Source organism: Pteropus alecto, unplaced genomic scaffold (genome assembly GCF_000325575.1).
Source record: "Pteropus alecto unplaced genomic scaffold, ASM32557v1 scaffold57, whole genome shotgun sequence".
Taxonomy (NCBI): Eukaryota; Metazoa; Chordata; class Mammalia; order Chiroptera; family Pteropodidae; genus Pteropus; species Pteropus alecto.
Window position 1 is genome coordinate 8,045,520 of NW_006442508.1, and position 13,323 is coordinate 8,058,842.

The 13,323-nt window shown below is 44.5% G+C and overlaps 1 non-coding gene across 1 annotated transcript; it reads right to left on the reverse strand.

Annotated features, from left to right (window-relative positions):
• Positions 1–12,786: 12,786 nt before the first annotated feature.
• On the reverse strand, positions 12,787–12,908 carry LOC112471605. The gene has a single exon (XR_003043352.1). It is a non-coding gene; the product is annotated as a small nucleolar RNA SNORA26 (small nucleolar RNA).
• Positions 12,909–13,323: the final 415 nt, after the last annotated feature.

The window sequence follows — 13,323 nt, forward strand, 5'->3', positions numbered from 1 at the left end:
AAAAGCCAGTGTTATTTGTCCTGCTCATAGCATGTACAACTCCCCCGTGTGGCCAATGAAGAAGCCTGACGGCTCCTGGCGCCTGACGGTTGACTATCGAGAGCTGAATAAGTTTATGCCACTCCTGGATGCTGCCGTGCAGAATGTCACAGACACCATGGACCGATTGTCACATGAACTTGGATGATACCATTATGTGGTGGACTTGGCAAATGCCTTTTTCTCTATTGCCATAGCCCCAGAAAGTCAAGAACAGTTTGCCTTCACCAGTGAAGGGCGACAGTGGACATTCCTCATCCTTCTCCAGGGCTATCTGCACAGCCCTACCCTGTGTCATGGTCTCGTGGCTCAAGATTTAGCCATGTGGAAAGGACCGCCCGCAGTGTACTTGTATGATTATATTGATATAATGCTAACCTCTGATTCTCTCACAGAACTAGAAGCAGTGGCAACCAGCCTGTGAGAAGCTCTCGCTGACTGGGGTTGGGCAGTCAATGAGGACAAGGTCCAGGTACCTGAGTTATCTGTCAAGTTCTTGGGAGTTGTCTGGTTGGGTAAGACAAAAGTAATGCTGGAGGCGATGATAGATAAAATGCAGGATTATCCCCAACCTGAGACTTTGAAGCAGCTCCAAACCTATTTGGAACTGCTGGAATTTTGGAGAATGTTTATTCTTCATTCGGCCTCCTTGATGTGACCCCTGCACCATCTAGTGTGACAGGGTGCCCAGTGAGATTAGACCCCCGAGATAGAAGAGGCTTTTAAGGCTACGAAGCAAGCTGTAGCACAAGCCCAAACTCTACGTGTAGTAGATCCAGCCCTCCCATTTCTGCTTATGGTGCAGGTGGATGATGCAGGGTTTGGATGGGAAGTGCTGATAGGCTTCTGGTCCCAGTTGTGGAAAGGTGTGGAAGCACGATATTCTCTGATAGAGAAGCAACAGGCTGCCATATATGCAGCTTTTCTGGCCAGTGAGGCCATCATTGGCCCTAATCCCGTAACTGTGTAATGCATGTACCCCATGGAGGGATGGCTGTGGTGTTGGGTGAAGACTCCACGTACGGGAATTGCACAGACCCTTACTGACCAAGTGGGGGGCGTACCTAGAACAGCAGGTGCAGTTCTCTGTGAGCCCCCATCAGGTCAACTGCACTTCCTGTAGGGACCAGTGCAATTCCAAGCATAGCTGGCAAAGCCTGATGAGACAGGAGATGTACCGAGTCCCTGTGTAGAGGCTCGGGCTCCCATCTCTGAGGATGCCTGTACACAGACGATTCGTGCCAAGGCCCTTGATGTGGGCTGCTGTGGCATTGCAGCTGTCCACAGAAAACTTTTGGTATGAAAATGGTGCTGGGTAATCCAGCTAATGGCAGAGCTTCACACTACGTGGTTGGTCCTCATGAATGAAACTGGCCCAGTGCACATGTGCACTGACAATTGGGCTGTGTATCAAGGTCTAACTCTGTGGCTGCTCCAGTGGGCTGCTCAGAAGTGGATGATAGGCCACCGCCCCCTATGGGGCCACAAGGTTGTGGGAAGACCTCTGGAAGCAGGGTCTTCAGCAGGGGGCCACCATATACCATGTTCCCAGCCATCGGCCATTACAGGCCCTGGGCAATGATGCAGCTGATGCGCTGGCACAAGTTCACTTAGCCCGTGTTCCACCGGTTCCGGTGGACATTGGCCCCTGGGTCCACTGAAAACTGGGACATGTAGGGGCCTGTACCATGCAACAGGTAGCGAAGTGATGGAGGCTATCATTGACCCGGGCATAAGCACAAGTTGCTGTATCACAATGCCCCTGGTGTGCTAGCAGCACTCAGAGAGATGGCAGGTAAAAAGTACCCCAGTGGTGCCCTGTGGAGCTAAGCCACTCCAGGAATGGCAAGTGGATTGTGGGCCCAAGGTAGTGCCCTCCGGGCCAGATCCCGCACTGCGACCCTGTAGGGGTGAAGTGTGGGTTCCAGGCCTGGCTGGTCCCAGGTCTGGCTATGATCCAGGCTGGCGGCTAGGAATAGGATTCCAGATTTAGAATGTTACATTAGTGTAGCAGGGCGCCTGCGCCTAACTTATGCAAGTATGACTCAGCTTATTGTATTACACATGTGTGGCAGAACACCACTATTGATCTCTGACATATATAAAGCTCATGTGGTCCCCTAACGGAGCAGAGTGAACTTCCCCCAATAGAGTGGGTGTCTGCCATTTCATTCTTATGTCGGCCTCTCGTGCATTCTTTCAACTGGGCATCTCATCATCGAACCTCCCCTTCTCAATCAGCTCGGCACTGACACCTACCTCCCTTATAAGTAACCACTTTCATTAGTTTCTAGCTTATCCTTCCTGAGTTGTTCTTCTCCTTGCTGCTACCCATGGTGTTAAGATAGCTACAACTCACACCACACAAATGCCCCTTTAGACTGTAAATTAAATGCCCGTGGAAGTCAGGACCACAGCAGATCATCCCAGGTTGAGTGGTTCATAGATATTTTTCCTAAAAGAAATAAAGAGAAAGTTTTCTGTTATTAAGCAGAAAGGATGACTACCCAAACTTCATTGGTCGAGACTAATTTAAAAGGATTTCCAGAAAGCCCGTGTGCATGTACACTGAATTCTTCCACCTTCAGACAAAATCAAGGTTTCCAAATTCCCTTGTGTATTTGAACATACCCTCTTGGTGTGTCTAGAAACGTCTAGAAAGTGTTATTGTGGGGAATTTTTTTCTCTGCCAGATTAGGTTCAAGTGGTTGGAGGTCTCAATGGACTGGGGGAGGGGGTGTTAAGGCTTCAGTGGGAGAGTATGGGAGGTTCTGATCGGGCTCATTTACACAGCTCCCTGGGAGGTCCTGATGCCAAGCCAGTCTCCTCCCTTTCAGAAAACTCCCAGGGAGAGGGTTTATGGCAGTTGAATTCTCGAAAAAGCCTGCTTTTCTCATCAAAGGGAAGTTTAGAGAAGGATTTTTTTCCCCGCACCCACTGTTTGTTTAGATGTTCTCAGGTTAAAGTAGTCTTTATGTCATTCTGATGGGGTTAGTCCCTTTGTTACCCTGTTTGGAATTTGACATGAAGTCACCAGTCAGGAGCCAGGTCAGTTGCTGTGGAGGGAGGACTTGGGTTGAAAGTTGGTAGGTAAGGGATTTGCCAAAGGAAACAAAATAATTTATAACAATGATAACTAAGCAGAAAAGAACAAATACAGATACATGGCTCCCTGTTTCACTGAACGGATCTTTTATTCCTGAGGCTAGGTCTGTCCAATTAAAGGACTGTGCTTCATTTATTTGATATAGAATGTTGATCTATTCTTTTAAATGATTTAGAAGAGACATTTCTTCTTCTGTTTTATTTATATGGAGGCAGCATTGTTTGCCAATGACAGCATATGTTCTCCCTGCTGGGCAGCTGTTGCATCCAGATGCTGATTTCAGAGTACAGAGGCTACACTGCTAACTCCCGATTGGCATGCCTTCAAGGCCTGATTAGGGGCAATCCATTCTTGATCTATTACTTTGGAAATGCTGAGAATTGCTTCTTCTTGATCAGAAGTCCCCAAACTCGAAAAAGGGATGTTTATTGAATTAATGTTGAGATATATGGGTGGACTGTCTATGATGTCTCATTGGGCGCTTCTATGTGGTGCTACTTTATATATGAGCCTAGTTTGTAATTTGTCTAGCATTTAAAGTGCCAGGTATCCAAGTCCATATCGCCCTGACCACTTAGGTGGGAACTCTTTATGTACCTTATTGCCACATGAAATAGAGACCAGAATTGTTCCTGGACAAGGTAAGAGTAGAAACTGTGACCTACCAGGTTGGGGTCTGGTATCCATCATGACCTTTGTCACTGCTTACATTGGTATCTGCACTTCTCCATTTCCCACGTGCCTCTGTCAGGATATAAGAGCAAAACAGGTTGTGAAATGCCTGCTAGGGAAGAACTTTGGTTTGATTTTGGTGGCTGTAGGTGTCATTGCCTGACCAGGTCATCCCAGAATATTGGCCCATCCAGTTCTTGTATATGACTAGTCACGGGTGTCAGGCAGAGAACCAGGTGAATGGCCAAGCTGTTTCAGGTCCTATTTGTGTGGCCTACAAACCAGAGATATTGTTCAGTGATGAGGCAAAGTTATCAGAATAATTAGTCTTGGACTTCTATAACATTGGTAGAGGGATTCAAGGTGCCATCTGTGTAATCAAACCACAGTATTGTTTTAGTATGTTACCCAGGAAGTGTCCGGTGCCGTTTTTATTTTCAATGCAAAGAGAAAAATTTCCCTCCAATAGCTTCGTTTGAGTAAAGAACAGACATTGAGCTTTCATGGAGGTTTCCCAATGCCAAATTACTCTACCATAAAGGGAAGTAGAGTGATTTTGTCCTCCTGTTTGTGGATGCCATTCCTTTTCATATATCCACTGTACAAAATGGGTTCATCAGATGCTTGTACTGGCAGGAAAAAAACTAGTTCATGTTCTTATGTGTTATATAGATGTTGATATAACCAGCAATCAGACTGATTAGTTAAGGTGACCAGGGTTTGGAAGACTGGTGTGAGTAGGTGTTGGGGTTGTGCTAGAATTGTTGAAAAAGCAGTTAAGTGTTAGTTAAAGCAAGACACAATTTGAAAGGGAGCCCATAGGAGAAGAACAGAGGAAGAACAGAGGAACAGAGTTTTGTTTAAATTTCTAAGTCACAGAATGTTTCATGTCAGGGAAAGGAGAGGTTTCTAAGGAAGACAGACAGAGATGAAATTCTTGATCTGAGATCTTGGGTAAAGCTATCTACTTCATAGTGTTGTCTGCTCCTAGGGCCTGAGTAGGCTCTGAAAATCCTCAATTTGAGATCACTCATGGGGATGGCCTTCTAATTGCCATGGGGGTGATGATCTGGACCTAGCTTGGTGTGTCTCATGTGAATCCAGAAGGACTTCTATTTTGATGATAGCAATACTTCCGAAGCCCTCTCCCCATGAAGTGACAATGCATGTTTTCTTCTAAAAACGTTGATGTATACTCCATTTCCTGATAGATAGGCAGGCAAGGCTTGTCAGTAGTGAAGACCAGGCTTTTCCTCTGTTGTTGATATGCTCCAAGTATTATAGTTGTGTATGACTAGTCGTAGTATTGAATTGTTCACTCCAGGCCCCATAATGCTCACCCAATCTAGGAGTGGAAGGTTTATAGATGCCAGCAGGCATGGGGTAACCAAAAACTATTTCAAAATGGGTCAATTTAGGGTATTCTGGATCTGTAGGAGTCTAGTTTCTGACAGATTTTTCCTAGAGTTCTTTTCATGTCTAAGTTTTTACATTTTATTTGCCCTGAGGATTGGGAATGATGACAGGGAGTATGGAATTTTAATGACTATCCCAGAGTCTATGCAAGCAACTGATTTATTTTTGCTGGAAAGTGAATGCCAAATAATAAAGGAATGCCAAAACGAGGAATGTTAGTTTATTTACAACCTTTGTGGCATCAGCATGTCTAGTTGGATAGCACAGTTCATCCAATAAACATGCAGACAATAGCCACACAGTGAGAATAGCCTAAAACTAGAGTAAACCTATAAAGTCCATCTGGAGTGCCATAAAGGGTAGTGTGGGTCTTAGAGGACTCTCTGAAGTACACTGGTTACCTCCAGAAAGATTTGGTGAGATTTACAGGTAGTAGACTGAAAAATAATTTGGTCTGAAATGTTGTGGATACCAGAGCAGAACCAAATGTCTTTTAGATCCTTGGTTATTTCATTTACACATATGTCCTATTTGATGGGAGATAAGTACAAGCCAAAAAGTCAAAAGATAGGGGCCATAGGAAATCCATTTGGTCTAATGTGCAATCCATCTGATAAATGCTTGATACCTTTTCATAGCCACTTCTTTTTCAGTTGTGGGCCATTTTCCTGATAGCTAGTAATATTGGTCAGGGACAATTGTAGGGTTACAAGCTGGGTGGGCAAGGGAGGCCCAGCCAGAAGATTTTTTAGCTCTCTCATTTTCTACAGATATTGTGTCAAGATCCCTTGGTATATACTAGGCAATGAACAATAGCAATTTCAGTATATGCTAGGCAATGAACAATAGCAATTTCAGTAAGCTATCTAATCTGTAAACCATATGCCATTGTGATAGAAGTACCAAAATGTGCCAACAGCATGACAGACTCCGAAGGCATATCTGTTTCATGCTGTTGGGTTGGCTCCAACTCCTGGCAACTCTATGAGTAAGTGATGTCCACAATGTCTTGTCCTCACGTAGTCAGTGTAAATAGTGGTAGTTTTCTCTTTGCCAATGTATAAGCTCTAGTAAGAGCTAGAGGTTTGACAGCTTGGGCTGATTTCACTGTGGGCAGAATGTGCTGTAAGTATTTCATGTGGGCAAACTACAGCATAGTCAGTTTACCCCAAAATTTCATTTACAAGAGCCATCATAGAACAGAGCAAACCAGAATTGCTAAAGGAAGTGTATAGGGGGTCGCTTGTGGTTTAAAAAGCATCTCTGATTGTAAGGCAACCACATGGAAGGGAAAAGGGTTCTTTACCATTAAGGAGGGGGAGGAGGGGGCCGGGTCTCGACTCTAAGAGTATTACAGAGGTGCAAGACAATGGGTTAGGTTAATAGGTCCAATTCATAGGCGATCTGTCGTTGAATAGAGAGGTGCTCTGTTTTATGTCTTGTAAGAGATCTGACACATCATGAGAAACATAAGGGTAAATAGAGGAAACTGGTGCAAGGCTACTGGCTCTGTCAATTAGGGTAGCAGCTGAGGCTACCACATTTGGGTATAGGGATGTGCAGAATGCCACAGGGTCCAAATGACATGGGCAATATTCTTAGGGATGTGTCCGAGAGGAAAAACTTTGTCCTAGAATACCTGCAGCTATCCCACAATTTTCATGGCAATACAGGTGAAAAGGTTTGTCAAAACTGGGTAATCAGGGCTGGGCACTGCAATTTCATTGCTTCAATCTGGAGCTCTGTTCTGTTCTCTCATATGGTTTCTGCTTCATTGTCTTCCCATTTTTGCTGCCTTTCTGTGTCTCTTTCTATGTACTAAGCAAAGCTTCTAAGTCTCCCAGTCTTATTAGTGTGGATTTGTGAAGTAGGTGTCCAGTGGCACAGTCCTGAGAGGGATTCAGCTGCAGGTCAAATTTAGCCCCAACCTGTGCTCCTCTGGGGCCACCTGTCAAGATTCAGCAAGTAATCCATAGATGCTGTGCTTATAGTTGCCTCAAAAGGCCACACCAGAAACAGAGCCAGTTGCTTCCAGTGTGAGTCCAGGCGCTGCTCAGCAAGGTGCATCTGAGTTGCTGAAGATATACGTGGATGTGACTTGGGTGGGGCCTGAGTTGGAGGAGGTGGAGTTTCAGGGAATCTTCTGGGTGAAGAGATTTCTGTCATCCAATTTGATGACTTCACAGCTATGGTGGTGCTGTGTCCACGCAATGAGAAGGGGGAGGGCTTAATAGGGAACAATGGATACCATTGGCACTTCTGTACCAAACGAGTCTCCCCTTGACCCTTACTCCGAAAATATCTCCCTGTAAGTCCCTTGTGCCCTCTGCGCGCAGCCGACTGGGCACTGGTGCTCAGAGTGAGCAGTTCCGTCACTGTGAAAATCCGCTCCCAGACGTGGCCCCTTTAAGAGGCCGCTGCCGCTGCCGCTGCCGCTGCCTCAGCCTCCATCTCAGCTGTTCCGGACCCGGCAGACCCGTGTCCTCGTCCCATTCTACCTTCTGCCATTGCAGGGTGCTTTCTTGGATTTCTCCCTAGTTGTATGGCTTGTTCATCTAGATCCCAGGCTATTTTTCTTTGCTGCTGCTCCTTGTTTCCATCACAACTTTGATTTGGTCACCAGAGAGATGAACAGAGCCTCTATCATCTATGCCATTTTTTTTCTCCTCCTACATGGTTACCTTTTTACCTTTTCCAAGGTAGAGGAACCTGGGAAGAGCTATTAGTTCAGTCTTTTGGGCAGACATAGCTGGAGGAAGGGCTTCTGCTTCTACTACCTCTTGATGAGTGACTATGGCATACCCTGCTCTCCTAAGTTCTTGACCCATGAAACTGCTCTCATTCATAAACATCTCCAAATTGGGATCTATTAGGGGCTAGTCGGTTAGATCTGGTTTTCTGGAATAGACTTATTCAAGTATTTGTATACAATTATGTATGGGTTCCTCTGCGTCACTCGAGAGGAGAGTGGTGTGGTTTAAGGTTGACAGCCTTAAATTCGACATTTGGGTTCTCCAGGAGAATGGCTTGGTATTTGCCCAATCTTCCTGATGTAAACCAATACCCTCTCTTCTGTTCCAAAAGGGGTAGCACACAGTGTGGGGGTATGTACTGTAGAAGGTTGACCCAAGGTGAACTTTTCTGTCTCTTGGAAGATGTCATACATTGCTGCCACTGACCTTAAACAGAGAGGTCACCCTCTAGTAACTATATCTAGCTGCTTAGAGAAATAAGTAACTGGCCTCCTGGTGATTCCCAATTTTTGAGTGAAGACCACAAGGCTTATCCCTGTCTCTCATAGTCAAAAAGATCAAAAGGCTTTCTTAAATTTGGGCAGCCCACTGCCGGGGCCGTCAATAACTTTTCTTTAGTCATAAAGGAGGCATTTGGCATTCTCCAGTCCAGTCCAAGGGGCCCCTGTCTTTTGGACCTCAGATAATGGTCTAGCAATGAGTCCACAGTTGGAAATCCATAGGCGATAGAACCCTGCCATACCTAGAAATCGCTGATAGTTGCCCTTGAGTTGTTGGCTGGGATATCAGCGTACCCAGATCTCTTTCAAGTCTTCAAAGCTTTTTTCTAATATGAGGTGCACGCTGAGTGACAAAGGTCATATAAATGTCTCATATTTTCAGGATTTTCCGAATCTATGTCAGTATATTTCCAGTATGCCTCAAAAACCCTAACAAGGAATGTAAAGAGGTCTTCTGTAGGTCCTTGTAGTACCTTATAAACATATATGATACTCCCTTTTGCATGCCAATGATTAAACAAGCCTCGTAGTGGTTTAGCTTGACTCTTGTTGGCATTCCAGTTTTGCTCATCTGGTGGCAGTGCTTGGGAAGAAGGGGCTTTTACTGGTTCATTTGGCTGCAGACTGTGTTGCCTATCAGCCCTTTCTCGGGCCTTACCCAGCACCATTATATGCTCCATTAGGGTAAGAAAACTTCATAAAGTTTTGAGTGGCTGCCCGATTAATAGTATGGCTATCAAAGATGAAAGTAAATAAGCTTCTCATATTTTGGGGACCATCTTAGTAGTCAGGCATGGTCTTTTTCCAGTTATATGAATCAAAATTTCAAAAAAGAGAATGCCTTGTTCATTGACACCTGCAGGGAATTACATTAGTGAGAATAGGCCTGCTTGGGGTGGAGAGTTCCCAGGGCCAAATTGAGTACCCTGTTGGATATGGGGGCGGGATCATTCCTACTTGACTAGCAGGTAAAGGAGGGTACGAAGCTGAACCAGTGGCCTTAGGAATTTCATAATGTCCTCCCTGGTTATTTTCAATTGCACCCTGAACGATGGCAGGGGCACTGTAGAGGCTAACAAGTGAGAGAGAGAAATGTCCTCATCTAAATTAGATTCTGGAAAAATAGGTTTTCTGTGCAAATCCTCTCTCTGAACCATAATCTTACATGTTTTTTGTAAATTTTTATTATGGTCGAGACATGTAGGGGATCTCGAAACACTTATTTTGCAAAACAGGTCTAATTGTAAAATGATGTAGTTCAATGACCCATTCTCAGGCCAACTTTCTCCTGGCCCCAGCTGACAGTGAAGCCAGGCAGTATTACAAAAGAAAATCATTTTTTTTCTTCTCATAGATTCACAGATGAAAATTGACCAATTCTAGAGAATGTAGCCTAAGGCAGGGGTCCTCAACCCCCGGGCCACAGTACCGGTACCAGTCTGTGGCCCTTAGGAACTGGGCCTTGCAGCAGGAGTTGAGCAGCGGGCAAGTGAGTGAAGCTTCATCTGTATTTGCAGCCGCTCCCCAGCACTAGCATCACCGCCTCAGCTCCATCTCAGATCATCAGGCATTAGATTCTCATAGGAGTACGAACCCTGTCATGAACTGCACATGTGAGGGATCTAGGTTACACGCTCCTTATGAGAAACTAATGCCTGATGATCTGAGATGGAGCTGAGGCGGTGATGCTAGCACTGGGGAGCGGCTGCAAATACAGATTAACATTAGCAGAGAAATTCGACTGCACAGAGACCATAATACATCAATTACTTGCAGATATATCAAAACCCTATCAGTGAGTGGCAAGCGACAATTAAGCTGCATCTGATAGCAGGCTTTATAGTGGCAAGTGAGTTGATGTACTTCCATGGTACAGCTGCATCTGGTGGCAGGCTCTCTGCTAGAATCCGACACTTATTTCAGTCCATGCGCGGCCCGCCCATTATTTTATTTACCACTTCGTCTGTGCCTCTTTCCCGCACTGTGCACTCGTCTCAGTCACAGTTTTGGTAAGCCCACAAGCTAACCCTAGCCAAAATGAGTGAAAAACAAACGTCACTAGAGAGCTTCTTTGAAAAGGAGAAAAGACCAATAACGAAGAGACAGCAGGAGAATCAGACTACCAACAAAAAGAAAGCTGCATTTAAAAGAAAATATCAAGAGTCTACTTAAATTACGGGTTCATTGCAACAGGTGAGTCACATTCTCCAAGCCCACATGATATGTGGGGACTGGCCATCCAACGAATCCATGAAACCTTCAAAACTTCATCAAATGTATCAGCACTGAGAGCATCGTTTTTAGTTCTTAGCTAACCACATTGCTAAAGGTAAGAAACCCTTCACTATTGGCAAAGAGTTGATCCTGCCTGCTGCTAAGAACATTTGTCATGAACTTTTAGGAGAAGCTGCAGTTCAAAAGGTGACACGTGTTCCTCTTTCAGCTAGCACCGTACCTAGACGAATGGATGGAATAGCAGAGAATATCGAGGCACAATTTTTAGAGAGGATTAGTGAGTCACTGTAGTACGCAATCCAGGTTGACAAGTCTACCAATGCAACAATGCTTGTTTTTGCGCAGTATATTTTTCAAGAGGATGTGCATGTGGATCTGTTATGTGCATTGAAAAGCCTGCTTCCACTTCCAACATCCTATCTTTGCAAAGCAGGGTTTTCTGCAGTGGCAGCAACCAAAACAAGATTACAGAGTAGACTGGATGTAAACAACACATTTCAGGTGTCGCTGTCTCCCATCACCTCCAGATGGGTCCATCTAGTTGCAGGAAAACAAGCTCAGGGCTCCCATTGATATTGCATTATGGTGAGTGATATAATTATTTCATGATATATTACAATGTAATAAAAATATAAATAAAGTGTGCAATAAATGTAATGTGCTTGAATCAACCTGAAACCATACCCCCTGCTCCCTGGTCCATGGAAAAATGATCTTCCATGAAACCAGTCCCTGGTGCCAAAAAGGCTGACCTAAGGGACTACACTCAGGGATACTGTTAGTATTTCCCATAGTTACATAAGGTACCTAAATATCGAAAGACAATGGGGTCAGGCAATCGAAACCTAATGTAGCACCCTGGACTCTGAGTTTGATGCCCTCAAGGGGGCAAACTGTGAGATTCATTCAGTACAGCAGAGGTGAAGCTGACAGCTGCTGCGTTGTTAGGCACCTTTCCCTCAAGACAACACACACAAAAAACAAGAAAACAAAAAAATTTCTCTTTCCAACCAGTGACGTGGGACTCTAACCCAGGCTGGGCCTCTAATCTGAGATTCTGAGTACCTTTGCGGCTGCAACATTTCTGCCAAATATTTTCTCTGGCTGAGACTCTAACCCACGATCCTGTATGATTTAGGTACAAATAACCAAGAGTGCACATGCAGAAATGTCTGTTCTCAAGTCCATTTTCTCTTTGGAAAAAAAAAGAAAAGAAACTGAAGGCACTAAAGGTTGTTGACACTGACGAGCAGAAGGTCCCTTCGCAGATCTTCTAGGTAAAGTCACGTAGGCAGCTAAGACGAGCTGTCTGGACCCTGTACCCAAAAAGGGGCTGGAAAGCCACTGGCAATGGTCCAGACAGGACTTATGTTGTCATCTGAGTTGCCAGGATTTGTTATCGAACCTGATTAGTGGGCCTATTGCCCATGGTGCACAAGAAGCCAAAATCTGAGGCTACAGGTTTTCGCAGAGAAAAGGGTTTATTTTTCAGGCAGCTAGACAAGGAGACCGGAGACAAGACTCAGATCAGTCTCCCCTATTTGGATGGGAAATGGGGTTTTAAGGAGAGATAGCAGATCTTGCAAAATGTTGTTTTATTAACTTCTGATTAGGTTAGATCGAGGTGTCTGGCCAAGTGCAAATTATTAGGTAGCCCTCACTTCTGAATACTGTCCATGAGGACCGGGTCTGTGTACAAAGTTTCTGGCTAGAGGTGAATTTTGGTTTTGGCTACCTATTGGGGTCACTCAGAGTTCTTGTTGGCTTCCTGGCCTGCCCAAGTCTTTGGGATCAGTTTGACTGGGCTTGGTCACAGGAGCACTGTGAGGAAGCTTGCTGTTATTTCCTGTAAGACAGTAAAAAAGAAAAAAACTATTAGGGCCTGGTTTCGCTTTGTCAGCCAGTGCTTTCAGATATTCTCAATTTATAGCATTTATATCATTCTAGTGGGATGTTCTGCCTTCAGTGACAAACATCAACACTTTACTTGAAAGTATCATCACAATGAAGGTTAAATTTAAATTTATCACTTTGCTCAAACAGAAAAGAAATTTTCCTCTGATTCAGCTGTGACTCCAGACAAGATACAAAGAGGAGTTTTACAATCTCTTCTCTGGGTTTTATGGAGACTTACTTTACCCTCCTGTGTTAGCCTCTTAGGGTGCTGTGTCAACCTTAAAAGGGCACAAGAAAGGGCGATTTGGAATTTTTTTATACGGTTCTCTTCAGTTTCCTGCACTCTTCTTTTGTCAATATTCTATGTGAGGACAAAAAAACAAAAAAACAAAAAAACAAAAAAAAAAGATTTTTTTATACGGTTCTCTTCAGTTTCTTTTGTCAATATTCTATGTGAGGACAAAAAAAAAAAAGGTGGGGTTATACAGAAAGCAACTTCACAGGGTGATCTGATCATAAATCTTAACTGGGAAAGTTATGGGTAGTCACTCTCATGCAGACAACTTCTCCAGTAAAAGCTTGGTCTTTGCCTTAAGCAAGCCTGAGCCCTTGTTCTTACACATCTAGGTTAATACATCTGTGAAATGCCAGAGTAATTCTCTTTTTTAGACCCCCGCAGAAGCATAACTCCCCTCAAGGGAGCACA